Here is a 12,484-nt window from a genome sequence, read left to right on the forward strand (position 1 = left end):
AGATCAGGGTTAAGTGACGTGCCCAGGGTCACACAGCTAGTAACTGTTAAGTGTCTGAGGCTGGATTTGAACTCAGGTCCTTCTGACTCCAAAGCCAGAGCTCTATTCACTGTGCCACCTAGCTGCCTTACCCAGAATATCTTTTTAAAATGAGATTTTTTAAAAAATTCTTTGTTTGCACATTCTTCCACAACCCACTTTCTGAGTAAGAATTTCCATTAGACCTAGGCTCTATGCACTTCTGGAAAGAATGTCTAAGATTAGTCTGGGATTTTTCCCTCATTAATCTATTTTAGGCTTCAGACTGGGCTAGAAAATATGACCAAGGCACTATTCTGCTTCTGGAGTCAAAGCCACATAGCTGCTGCTTGTTTCTGAACTTGCTCCTTGCTCAGTCACAAAGCCTGAGACTACTGCTCATCCTGGAAGACCACTGGTAGGCAGAAGTCCCCTCCTCAGTCCACTTTCGGTAAGCACAGGTCACCTCCTCAGTTTGTCTTGGATCTATGATTCAGATCTGAGTACAAAGTTACAAAGCTGACAGGTGGCACCTATTCAAGGTATCCTGTAGAAGATCAGGCCCCTCTGTGTGGATCTGGGACCATTTCTTGCCTCAGGGAATAGCCTGTCCCTCAGTTGGAATTCTCCCCATGGCAGTTTCTGGCTAGACTCTGTCTCTAGTATCTGTGGACCTATCTCCCTTCGCTGACCTGGACTGGAAAAATTAGCATTTTTTTCCCCTTGGATTTCCCAATCAGGATTAGGTTAGTTTCATTTTCTGAAGCTATGTGGAGGAGTTGTGGGGGAGAGCTCTGCCGTACTTCTTGCTACTCTGCCATCTAAGCTCCTCTTCTAGGACTTTTTACAATGATTTTAGTTATTTTTGATGTTTGCCCCATCAGTTGTTTTTGATATCAGATATCTTATATATTTTCTCAATACTGTGGCACTTTTTTTTTTCTTGCTGTCTTATGTAGTCATTGATTTCTGTTTGGTCTATTCTACTTTTCAGTGAATTTGTTACTTGAGTCACTTTTACTATTTTCTATTTCCAAGCCATTTAGTGTTTTTAAGTTATCAAATTTTTTTTCTATACTTGCCCTGGGGACTTTTATTTCACTTTTAAAATCTTTTGCTGTATTTCTTCCAGACATTCATATAATCCTTGAGATAAATTATTTTTTTTCTTCAAGTCATCTTTACATCCTTATAGAGTTACTATTTTTTTGCCTTTGGAGGATTTTCTAGATCTACAACATATTTGTTTATACTGTTGGTATTTTCTTTGATTTACTCATCTCTTTACCTTTAGTTCCCAAGCTGGGACTTTGGACTAGGGCCCTGCTACGCTTTTGAATGGGGCGTTTAGTTCAGTTAGTCTTGTCCTGGGTGCCCTTGTTCCCTGATTCTTGTGTGGACCTTCACCTTCTAGAGCTACTTCCCTCCCAATCTTTGAGGTTAAAAGAGCTTGGATCTTCAAGGCCCTCTAGAATGTCTTAGGGTAGAGTTTTAGGAATGCTAGAGACTCTAGAAAGGTGTCTGGATATGAACTAGTACTCTCCTAGTCTTTTTTTTTAATTTAAATTTTTTTATTTTTTCCATATGCTTTTGAGTTGAAAATTTTTCTCCCTTTTTCTCCCCTCCACCCTCCCCAAGATGGCGCACAATCTGACATAGGCTTAACATATTTTCACATTAGTGAAGTTGTAAGTAAAAATTAAAACCAATGGGAGGAACCATCAGAAAGATGAAACAAAACTCAACAGAAGGTAAAAATCAGTGAGAGCGATTCAACTTCCATAGTTCTTTCTTTGGATGTGGACAGCATTTTCCATCCCGAGGCCTCTGGAGATGTCTTAGATCCTCATAATGATGAGAAAGGTTCAGTTTAACATTCTTAGTCATTGCATAATGTGGCTGCTATTGTATACAAAGTCCTCTTGGTTCTGCTCACTTCACTCAGCATCAGACCATATAAGTCTTCCCAGGTTTTTCTGAAGTCAGCCTGTTCATCATTTCTTATAGCACAATAGTATTCCATTACATTCATATACCACAACTTGCTCAGCCATTCCCCAATTGATGGGCATCCTCTCAATTTCCAATTCTTTGCCACCACAAAAAGAGGTGCTATGTATATTTTTGAACATGTGGGTCCTTTTCCCATTTGTTTGCTCTCTTTGGGATATAGCCCTAGAAGTGCTATTGCTGGATCAAAGGGTATGCACATTTTTGTAGTCCTTTGGGCAGAGTTCCAAATTGTTCTCCAAAATGGTTGAATCATTTCACAACTCCACCAACAATGTATTAGCGTTCCAATTTTCCCACATCCTCTCCAACATTTATCATTTTCCTGTTTTGTCATGTTGGCCAATCTGATAGGTGTGATGTGGTACCTCAGAGTTGTTTTGATTTGCATTTCTCTAATCAATAACGATTTAGAGCATTTTTTCATATGACTATAGATGGCTTTAATTTCTTCATCTGAGAACTGTCTGTTCATATCCTTTGACCATTTATAAATTGGGGAATGGCTTGTGTTCTTATAAATTTGTCTTAATTCTCTATATATTTTAGAAATGAGGCCTTTATCAGAGACACTGTCTGTAAACATTGTTTCCCAGTTTTCTACCTTCCTTCTAATCTTAGTTGCATTGGCTTTGTTTGTGCAAAAACTTTTCAATTTCATGTAATCAAAATGATCCATTTTGCTTTTCATAATGTTCTCTATCTCCTGTTTGGTCATGAATTCTTCTGTTCTCCATAGATCTGATAGGTAAACTATTCCTTGTTCTCCCAGTTTACTTATGGTATCAGCCTTTATATCTAAGTCATGAACCCATTTTGACTTTATTTTGGTATATGGTGTGAGATTTGGGTCTATGCCTAGTTTCTGCCATACTCTTTTCCAGTTTTCCCAGCAGTTTTTTTCAAAGAGTGGGTTCTTATCCCAGAAGCTGGGGTCTTTGGGTTTATCAAATAATAGATTACTATAGTCATTGACTGCTGTGTCTTGCATATTTAACCTATTCCACTGATCCACTTCCCTATTTCTTAGCCAGTACCAAGCAGTGTTGATGATTGCTGCTTTATAATACAATTTAAGATCTGGAATTGCTAGGCCACCTTCCCCTGCATTTCTTTTCATTAGTTCCTTTGATATTCTGGACCTTTTGTTTTTCCAAATGAATCTTGTTATTATTTTTTCTAACTCTATAAAATAATTTTTGGTAGTTTGATTGGTATGGCACTGAATAAGTAAATTAGCTTAGGTAGGATTGTCATTTTTATTATATTAGCTCGGCCTACCCATGAGCAACTGATGTTTTTCCAATTATTTAGATCTGATTTTATTTGTGTGAAAAGTGTTTTGTAATTGTGTTCATAGAGTTCCTGGGTTTGTTTCGGAGGTAGACTCCTAAATATTTTATAATGTCTACAGTAAGTTTAAATGGGATTTCTCTTTCTATCTCTTGCTGTTGGGCTTTGTTGGTAATATATAGAAATGCTGATGATTTATGTGGGTTTATTTTATAGCCTGCAACTTTGCTAAAGTTGTTTATTATTTCAAGTAGTTTTTTACTTGATTCTCTAGGATTCTCTAAGTATATCATCATGTCATCTGCAAAGAGTGATAGCTTTGTTTCTTCTTTGCCTATTCTAATGCCTTCAATTTCTTTTTCTTCTCTTATTGCTAAAGCTAAGGTTTCCAGTACAATATTGAATAACAGTGGTGATAATGGACATCCTTGTTTCACCCCCGATCTTATTGGAAATGCTTCTAGCCTGTCCCCATTACATATAATGCTTGCTGAAGGTTTTAGATAATGCTATTTATTATTTTAAGGAAGACTCCATTTATACCTATGCTTTCTAGTGTTTTTAATAGGAATGGGTGTTGTATTTTATCAAAAGCTTTTTCTGCATCTATTGAGATGATCATGTGGTTTCTGTTGGTTTTGTTGTTGATATGCTCAATGATGCTGATAGTTTTCCTAATATTGAACCAACCCTGCATTCCTGGTATAAATCCTACCTGGTCATAGTGTATTATTCTTGTGATAAGTTGCTGCAATCTACTTGCTAGTATTTTGTTTAAAATTTTTGCATCTATATTCATTAGAGAAATTGGTCTATAATTTTCTTTCTCTATTTTGACTCTTCCTGGTTTAGGTATCAACACCATATTTGTATCATAAAAAGAATTTGGTAAGACTCCTTCTTCACCTATTTTCCCAAATAGTCTATATAGTATTGGAATTAATTGTTCTTTAAATGTTTGATAGAATTCACATGTAAATCCATCTGGCCCTGGAGATTTTTTCCTAGGGAGTTCATCAATGGCTTGTTCAATTTCTTTTTCTGAGATGGGGTTATTTAAGTATTTTACTTCCTCTTCGGTTAATCTGGGCAATTTATATTTTTGTAAATATGTATCCATTTCACTAAGATTGTCAAATTTGTTGGCATATAGTTGGGCAAAATAATTCCTAATTATTGTTTTAATTTCCTCTTCCTTGGTGGTAGCTTCGCCCTTTTCATTCTTGATACTAGTAATTTGGTTTTCTTCTTTCTTTTTTTTAATTAAATTAACCAAAGGCTTATCTATTTTATTGGTTTTTTCATAAAACCAGCTCTTAGTTTTATTTATTAGTTCAATAGTTTTCTTAATTTCAATTTTATTAATTTTTCCTTTGGTTTTCAATATTTCTAATTTGGTGTTTAGTTGAGGATTTTTAATTTGTTCTTTTTCTAGTTTTTTTAGTTGTATGCCCAATTCATTAATCTCCTCTTTTTCTATTTTATTTATGTAAGCATTTAGAGATATAAAACTTCCCCTAAGAACTGCTTTTGCTGCATCCCATAGGTTTTGGTATGTTGTCTCATTATTGTCATTCTCTTGAATGAAATTATTGATTGTTTCTATGATTTGTTGTTTGACCCAATCATTTTTTAGGATTAGATTATTTAGTTTCCAATTATTTTTTAGTCTATCTTTCCATGGCCCTTTATTACATATAATTTTTATTGCATCATGATCTGAAAAGGATGCATTTAATATTTCTGCCTTTCTGCATTGGATTGTGAGGTTTTTATGCCCTAGTACATGGTCAATTTTTGTGTATGTGCCATGTACTGAGAAAAAAGTATATTCCTTTCTATCCCCATTCAGTTTTCTCCAGAGGTCTATCATACCTAACTTTTCTAATGTTCTATTCACCTCCTTAACTTCTTTCTTGTTTATTTTGTGGTTAGACTTATCTAGTGCAGGGAGGGGGAGGTTTAGGTCCCACACTAGTATAGTTTTGCTGTCTATTTCTTCCTGTAACTCCCTGAACTTCTCCTGTAAGAATTTGGATGCTATACCATTTGGTGCATATATATTTAGTAATGATATTACTTCATTGTCTATGGTGCCTTTTAGCAGGATGTAGTTTCCTTCCTTATCTCTTTTGATTAGATCTATTTTTTTTTTTTTCTGAGATCAGGATTGCTACCCCTGCTTTTTTTACTTCAGCTGACCATAATATATTCTGCTCCAGCCTTTTACCTTTACCCTGTATGTGTCACTCTTTTTCAAATGTGTTTCCTGTAAACAACATATTGTAGGATTATGGTTTTTAATCCATTCTGCAATCCGTTTCCGTTTTATGGGAGAGTTCATCCCATTCACATTCACAGTTATGATTACTATCTGTGTCTTTTTCTCCATCCTTTTCCCCCTATTTATGCTTTTCTTTCTCCTTTTTCCTTTCTCCCCTTCACTAGTGTTTTGCTTTTGACCACGCCTCCTTCAGTCCCTTCCCCCTTTTATTATCCCTTTCCCTTTTCTTCCCCTTTAGTCTTACTGCTGCTTCCCTCCCTTCTTTCCCCCCTCCCTTTTCTTTCCCCCTTCCTTTTCTTTCCCCTTTTCCCTCCTACTGCCTATAGGGCAAGTTAGATTTCTATACCTAACTGATTATATTATGCCCTTCTTGAGCCAAATCTGATGAGAGTAAGGTTCAAACAATGCTCCCCCCCCTTCTTTCCCTCTGCTGTAATAGGATTTTGTGTCTTTTCCTGTAATGTAATTTACCCTTGTCTGCCTCCTCCTTTCTCAGTACATTTTCTAAGATCAGATTGATCCACTTATTTGGATCCATTTAACCCACTTGATTAGATTTTTTTTTATCATTACATCAAAGTCAACTAATATCCACCCTCTTTATGTATACTCCTTTAACAAGGTGTAATAACAATACAGTTCTCAAGGGTTGCAAGTCTCATATTCCCTTGTAGGGGTTTAAACAGCCCCCCCCTTATTAACAACATATTGTATCCTTCTGTCCCATTTACCTTTTTAAGTCCTTCTTGAGTCCTGTACTTGAAGATCAAATTTTTTGTTGAGCTCTGGTCTTTTTATCAGGAAAGTTTGGAAGTCTTCTATTTCGTTGAATATCCACCTCCTCCCTTGAAAAATGATGCTCATTTTTGCTGGGTAACTGATCCTTGGCTGCATTCCAAGCTCCTTTGCCTTAGGAATATCATGTTCCATGCCCTGCGTCTTTTAATGTAGAAGCTGCAAGGTCCTGTGTAATCCTGACTGTGGTTCCATGATATTTAAATTCTTTCTTTCTGGCTGCTTGCAGCACCTTCTCTTTCATCTGGTAATTTTGGAATTTTGCTATTATATTCTTGGTGTTGTCAATTTGGGATCTCTTTCAGGTGGTGATGGTGGATTCTTTCTATGGTTATTTTCCCTTCTGGTTCTAGGACTTCTGGGCAGTTTTCCTTTATGATTTCCTGAAAGATACTGTCCAGGCTCTTTTTTTCATCATGATTTTCAGGTAGTCCAATAATTTTTAAATTGTCTCTCCTGAGTCGATTTTCCAGGTCGGTTGTTTTACTGATGAGGTATTTTACATTTTCATCTATTTTTTCATTTTTTTGTTTCTGTTTGACTGATTCTTGCTCTCTCATAGAGACATTAGTTTCCATTTGTCCAATTCTAGTTTTTAACAGATTGTTTTCTTCTGTTAGTTTTTGTACTTCCTTCTTCAACTGGCCAATTGTGTTTTTTAGGGACTTGTTTCTTCAGTACTCTTCTGTTAGTTTTTGTCCTTCCTTCTTCAATTGGCCAATTGTGTTTTTTAGGGACTTGTTTTCTTCAGTGTATTTTTTTTCCAATTGCCAATTGTATTTTTGAAGGACTCTTTACCTCTCTCATTTGACTATTAAAATCCTTCTTGAGCTCTTCTAAGAAGGCTTTTTGGGCTTCAGACCAGTTCATATTCCCTTTTGTTGTTGCAGATGTGGGTTTGTTGACAATGTTGTCCTCTTCAGAATTTCTGTCTTGATCTTCACTCTTCTCATAATATGAATCTATGGTACGTTTCTTTTTACTCATGGTGTTTCTTTATTCCCTGGCCTTTAAAGAGATTGAGCTCTCCTGCTGGGGAACAGAGGGTACTGACCCAAGCTTCTTGTGTTGGGAGCCTAGGTCTTGGTCACTGGCTTTGTGTCTGGGGCCTCTTATGCTGGCAATTGGAGGCTGTAGGTTTCTGGCAGCTTACCTTGTGTTGGGCTGGAATCAGCAAGGCTGGAACTTTCAGGCAATTCTAGGTTGCCTGCTTTTCCTTTCCTTTAGCTTTCTTCAGCTCCTTTTAGATGGGTGCTGCAGGTGTTTATCTGCCTGGGGCCCCTGCAGTGTTGTCTCCCTCTTTCTGCTAATGCACTGGGAGATTCCTTTGTGGTAGTGCCGAGGCTCCTGGTGGTTTTCTGAGCTGGTTTCCACCGTTCCCCGCCCTCACTGAGGCACTCGAGGTCCAGGTGTTGGTGTTTGCCTGCTCTACCACCTGGGCTTCAGGATTTCTTCACAATTGGAGGCTTCAGGGCTCCTACAGCTCACCTGGTGTTGGGTTGGAATCAGCAAGGTCCGGGCTTTAGGAAGCCTTTAGGTTGTTTTCTTCACCTCCTTCCAGATGAATGCAGTAGGGTACTTATCTGCCTGGGGCCCCTTGTTTTTGCTGAGGCACTGGGAGACCCTTTGCTGGGCTGCTGCACTGCTGCTCCTGTCTTTCTTCTAGTTCAGGTGTTCCAGGGTTTTTTTTTTTGGGGTGATATTTTCTGGGTTTTCAGAGGTTGATAGGGGAGAGTGAGAGCGACTACCTTTTCACTCCGCCATCTTGGCTCCCGGAAGCGGAACCATCTCCTAGTCTTCTCTTGAAGAGTACTCCTGCTTTTCTCATGAGTTTCCAAGGTGTCCAACCTGGGGCTTTAAATCCATGCTGGATCTTTGGAAGTGTGGTGAGGAGGAAAAGAGGAGGGAGAGGAGTTTAGTTTTTGCTACCTCTGGACCCTAAATCTTACTGGCTGCATGTATTTCCGGCCAATATCAGCAAAAACTGGGAGTCTGGTTCCGTTTCCCTATGGTAGTGCTGGCTTTGCTGGCAGCTCCTTTCCCTGTCATTAGTGCACTGATTTTTTTTTTTCCTGCAGCTTTGGGATAGAAGTACCCCAGTTTCTCACTGGATTTCCTAGTCAATATTCAGTCTGGTGCAAAAGTATGTAGAAGGTAGGTGATCTGCCACCTTTGAGGTTCAGAGGTCTGGATTGTCAGGACCCCTAGAGTGTCTTAGGACAGAGAGCTAGTGACTTCAGAGCCCCTAGGCAGGCATCCCAGTCCCTGGTCCCTTCTACTCTCTGGGGTTCAGCAACTCTATTGTTCTAAAAGTGTCCTTACCCTCATTAGCTACTTTGTGTTTCAGTTCCATGACCAATCCAAGACTTGGCTACTTCTTCCGCGCGGGGATATAAGGCCTGCTCCTTAGAAATCCAGGCTTTGATACCTGGGGGAAAATCTATGTCCTTTGCTGTGGATTAGTCTCAGTATCTTTTTTTCTAAGTATATGTTTTCGGTTAGTCAGTTGTTTGAGTTTAATCACTGGCAAAATGACACTGTCCACTAAGGTTTTAATTTATCCATGTAATCCCTCATCTTCAGAGGGAGTTTTAGTGATTCATTTTCAAATATTGTCTCCATTCCCATCCCAAAGGGAATTTTTTAATGGAGCCCAGGTAACCATCGAAATTCATTCATGTTAATGATAATTTACAAAAAGCAAACTGGGTCTTGTTTGCTTCCTTATGATTTTTCCATGTTTCTCCAGATCCTAGAGTAAGATGCAATATTTTTAAATGTCCCTAATTTTATGCTCAGGGCCAAGTCTCAGAATTACAGTTTCTCTATGCGTTTCTATGCTAAATACTATACTTCACATTTCTAAAGTTTTGCTCTGCATTATTCAAAATCAAGGTACAATTTTGCTCTGTAGAACAATCAAGCCAATGCAAAGAAACTATAATGTAATTATATATCATACGCTAGTAATTAGGATACCCTGAGTAAGACAACAAGATTGAATTCAATACCACATGTATTTAACTAGTGGGGTGGTGAATAATACACAACTCTTAGCAGTAATGATTAAGAGCAATCAGTGTAAGCACATTGGTAGTCTGAGGCATAATGGAATTCTATGAGAAAACACTGAGCTGGTCAGAAGTAATAGAAGTCCTCAAAATGGAAAACAGAAATACAAATACAAGACTGGGAAGAAAATATAGCAAAGAAAAGTAAAATTTAAAATAATATTCAGCTAAAAGAAAATTTTCTTAAGTTCAACCTCCTCCAAAAAAACAAACTGTATAGTTAAGTTTCTAACAGATGAATGACTTCATTCAAAGGAGTTATATAGGCTTATAAAGTCACACATGCCCACATACAGGAATAGCCTTTGAGGGGACACGGCAGCAATATTAACTTGGACTGTGATATCTATTCGAACTATATAGTGGCACTCCAAGCTCAAACTTCATCAGCTCACTTTCACTATGTAGGAGAGAGTTCCATGGTTCTATTAAAGGAGCAAAGAAAGGTGTCCCCTGCAGATTATATTCAGTTTACATTCCCAACCCTTCTCCCCACCAATTGGCTTTCTTACACTCTCTGTCCAGGTATATGATAATTCTAATGATTCAATAATCCTTCAAATGATTCTAGGCCCCCACTCTTGTGATTTTAGTCTCTTTTCTCAATCAATATGACCCAGAGGAATTACTCATTCACATTTAAATTAGAGTCTATCGTAAAATGAAAATCAAAAATGAAAGGATTAAAAGTTACTGTGACTCTTCCTCCAGTCCCAGAACACTTCAATTTTCTCACATTTTTAACCATACTACATCTTACTCAGATGAAATTTCTCCTTCAATACCAGTTTCTGTTATACTTTTTTTTTTTAAGCTTCTGTGGCTTCAAACTGTAGCCACATCTATCAGCTTGAACACTCCATCCACAGACAGGTCTTTAGAACTCTGCGAGAACTTCATCTCAGACTCACAAAGGGTCTATGTGGTAGTGGATAAGGAGCCATTGCCTCACAACTATGCTATTTAGTTAGCTGGCTGCAAGGTCTATAAGTGTCATACTCTCTCACCTCTGTAGGGATGGCATTTGGTCTCTCACAGTAAACTAGGTAAAACCCACAGTCTGATGATTCAGTGGTCAAGTTACTATATTTCTGGGGTCAGGTGCCCTCAGCATCTTCCTTCATTGGCTATCATGTATCACTACCTTAAGAGTGCTCATTGCCATCTTTTGTCTCAATTCTTCCCTAGCCTTTAGTCATAGAATGGGCATTGCCTCAGACAAACTGAGGCTTGGGAAAGACCTTAATTTAGAAAGAAAGGCCAAGGTCATCCACTGCATCCTGGGCCATTGCCAATTATCTTGACTTTTGTCTTACCATTGGACTTTGGTGACTTTAGAGGAAAGAGATGGACAACTTTGTGCAGCTGTACCTCACTCAAATCCAATTTATGCGTGAGTCAAGATATCACTCTCATGATGTCATTGGTCCCCTTTAAGAATGATGGAGGAGCCTTTTGTGGGAGGTGGCAACACCATGAAGTCCTTGGGCACTCTGAGAGAATATAAGGTAGCTGGACGCTGCCTGCCTACTCCCAAGAGTCCAGTGCCACCTCTTTATCAGATGCGGATCTTTGCTCCTAATCATGTTGTGTCAAAGTCCCAATTCTGGTACTTTGTTGAAAAAGATGAAGAAGTCTTCCAGAGAAATTGTATACTATGGACAGGTCTTTGAAAAGTCCCCTCTTAGGGTGGAAAACTTTGGCATCTGGCTGCGCTACGATTCCAGGAGTGGAACCCACAACATGTACAGGGAGTACAGGGACCAGACCACTGCTGTTGCCATCACTCAGTGCTACCGAGATATTGGAGCCCATCAGCGTGCCCGGGCCCACTCCATCCAGATCATGAAAGTGGAGGAAATTCCTGCCAGCAAGTGCCCCCAGCCTGTAATCAAGCAATTTCGTGACTTTAAAATCAAGTTCCCTCTGACCCACAGAGTTTGAGTCGCCAGCATAAACCACGATTTACTACCAAGAGGCCCAACACGTTCTTCTTTTTTTTTTAATTTTTAAAAATATGGAATGCTTCACGAATTTGCGTGTCATCCTTGCGCAGGGGCCATGCTAATCTTCTCTGTATCGTTCCAATTTTAGTATATGTGCTGCCGAAGTGAGCACCCAACATGTTCTTCTAAGTGCAGAGACAAGGAGGTACCTATTTGATTTGATCTGTTTAAATAAATTTCTCAATTGGAACTCCCACCCCCCCCCAAAAAAAAAGAATGAAAGATTAACAACAGCTCTATGGACTGTTCAGGGAAATCATTTACAGTCTGCATCGCAGGAGACTATCATAGGAAATGTTTTCGTAGTGAAGAAAAGAAAGTAGAACCAGAATTAGAGTACACATTGGCAATTTTACGAAAAGAACAATAAATTAAATGGGAAATTTTATATTCAAACTATAGAGGTAAATGGCAAAAATAAAGAGGACAGAAATAAAATCAATATATTCTTGTAGATAATTTATAGGTTGAAATTTATTAAAATGTAAATAGTTATAAAATAGGCTTATTTGGGGTGGATATAGTTTGTAATAAATAATAAAAAGAGGCTTACTCTTTCATTGCAATGCTGACCCAAATTTGTAATGTGTCTAGGTTTATTGAAGATGTAGATATGTAGGCTTCCTGTACCCTAGTTAAAATGGTCAGATTCTTAATAAATCCTCTTAAGACATCATATACTTTGAAATTCTCCTATCTGAAAGCCCAGATTGCAAGGTATGATATTACCTTTGGGTAGAAGTATAAAACATAAAGAACATAGTCCCAACCATCAAGGATCCATGGTCTGTTTTCTACAAAACAAACACACAACAAAGAATGTTCCATACATTGGAGTCACAACATGCTGGCAGATGAATGAACAACTTTTAGTTATTCATTAAAGAACATTTTCTCCCATGATGCAACCCCATCAAAAGAGCTCAAATATATTATTCTAATTAGAATCTATAAAGCCATGAGCAGGGCAGAGCAGTCATGTGAGGAAGAAATACAATGGTCATTTA

At 38.2% G+C, this 12,484-nt stretch overlaps 1 non-coding gene and 1 pseudogene across 1 annotated transcript; one reads left to right on the top strand and one right to left on the bottom strand.

Moving 5' to 3' along the window:
- The first annotated feature begins 10,946 nt into the window (after positions 1-10,946).
- Positions 10,947-11,615, top strand: LOC110198774 (large ribosomal subunit protein eL20 pseudogene; annotated as a pseudogene).
- Positions 11,483-11,589, bottom strand: LOC144454726 (U6 spliceosomal RNA). Its single transcript, XR_013483228.1, has one exon. It is a non-coding gene; the product is annotated as a U6 spliceosomal RNA (small nuclear RNA).
- Positions 11,616-12,484: the final 869 nt, after the last annotated feature.

Source organism: Phascolarctos cinereus, unplaced genomic scaffold, assembly GCF_003287225.1.
Source record: "Phascolarctos cinereus isolate Bilbo 61053 unplaced genomic scaffold, phaCin_HiC Scaffold_726;HRSCAF=1367, whole genome shotgun sequence".
Taxonomy (NCBI): domain Eukaryota; kingdom Metazoa; phylum Chordata; class Mammalia; order Diprotodontia; family Phascolarctidae; genus Phascolarctos; species Phascolarctos cinereus.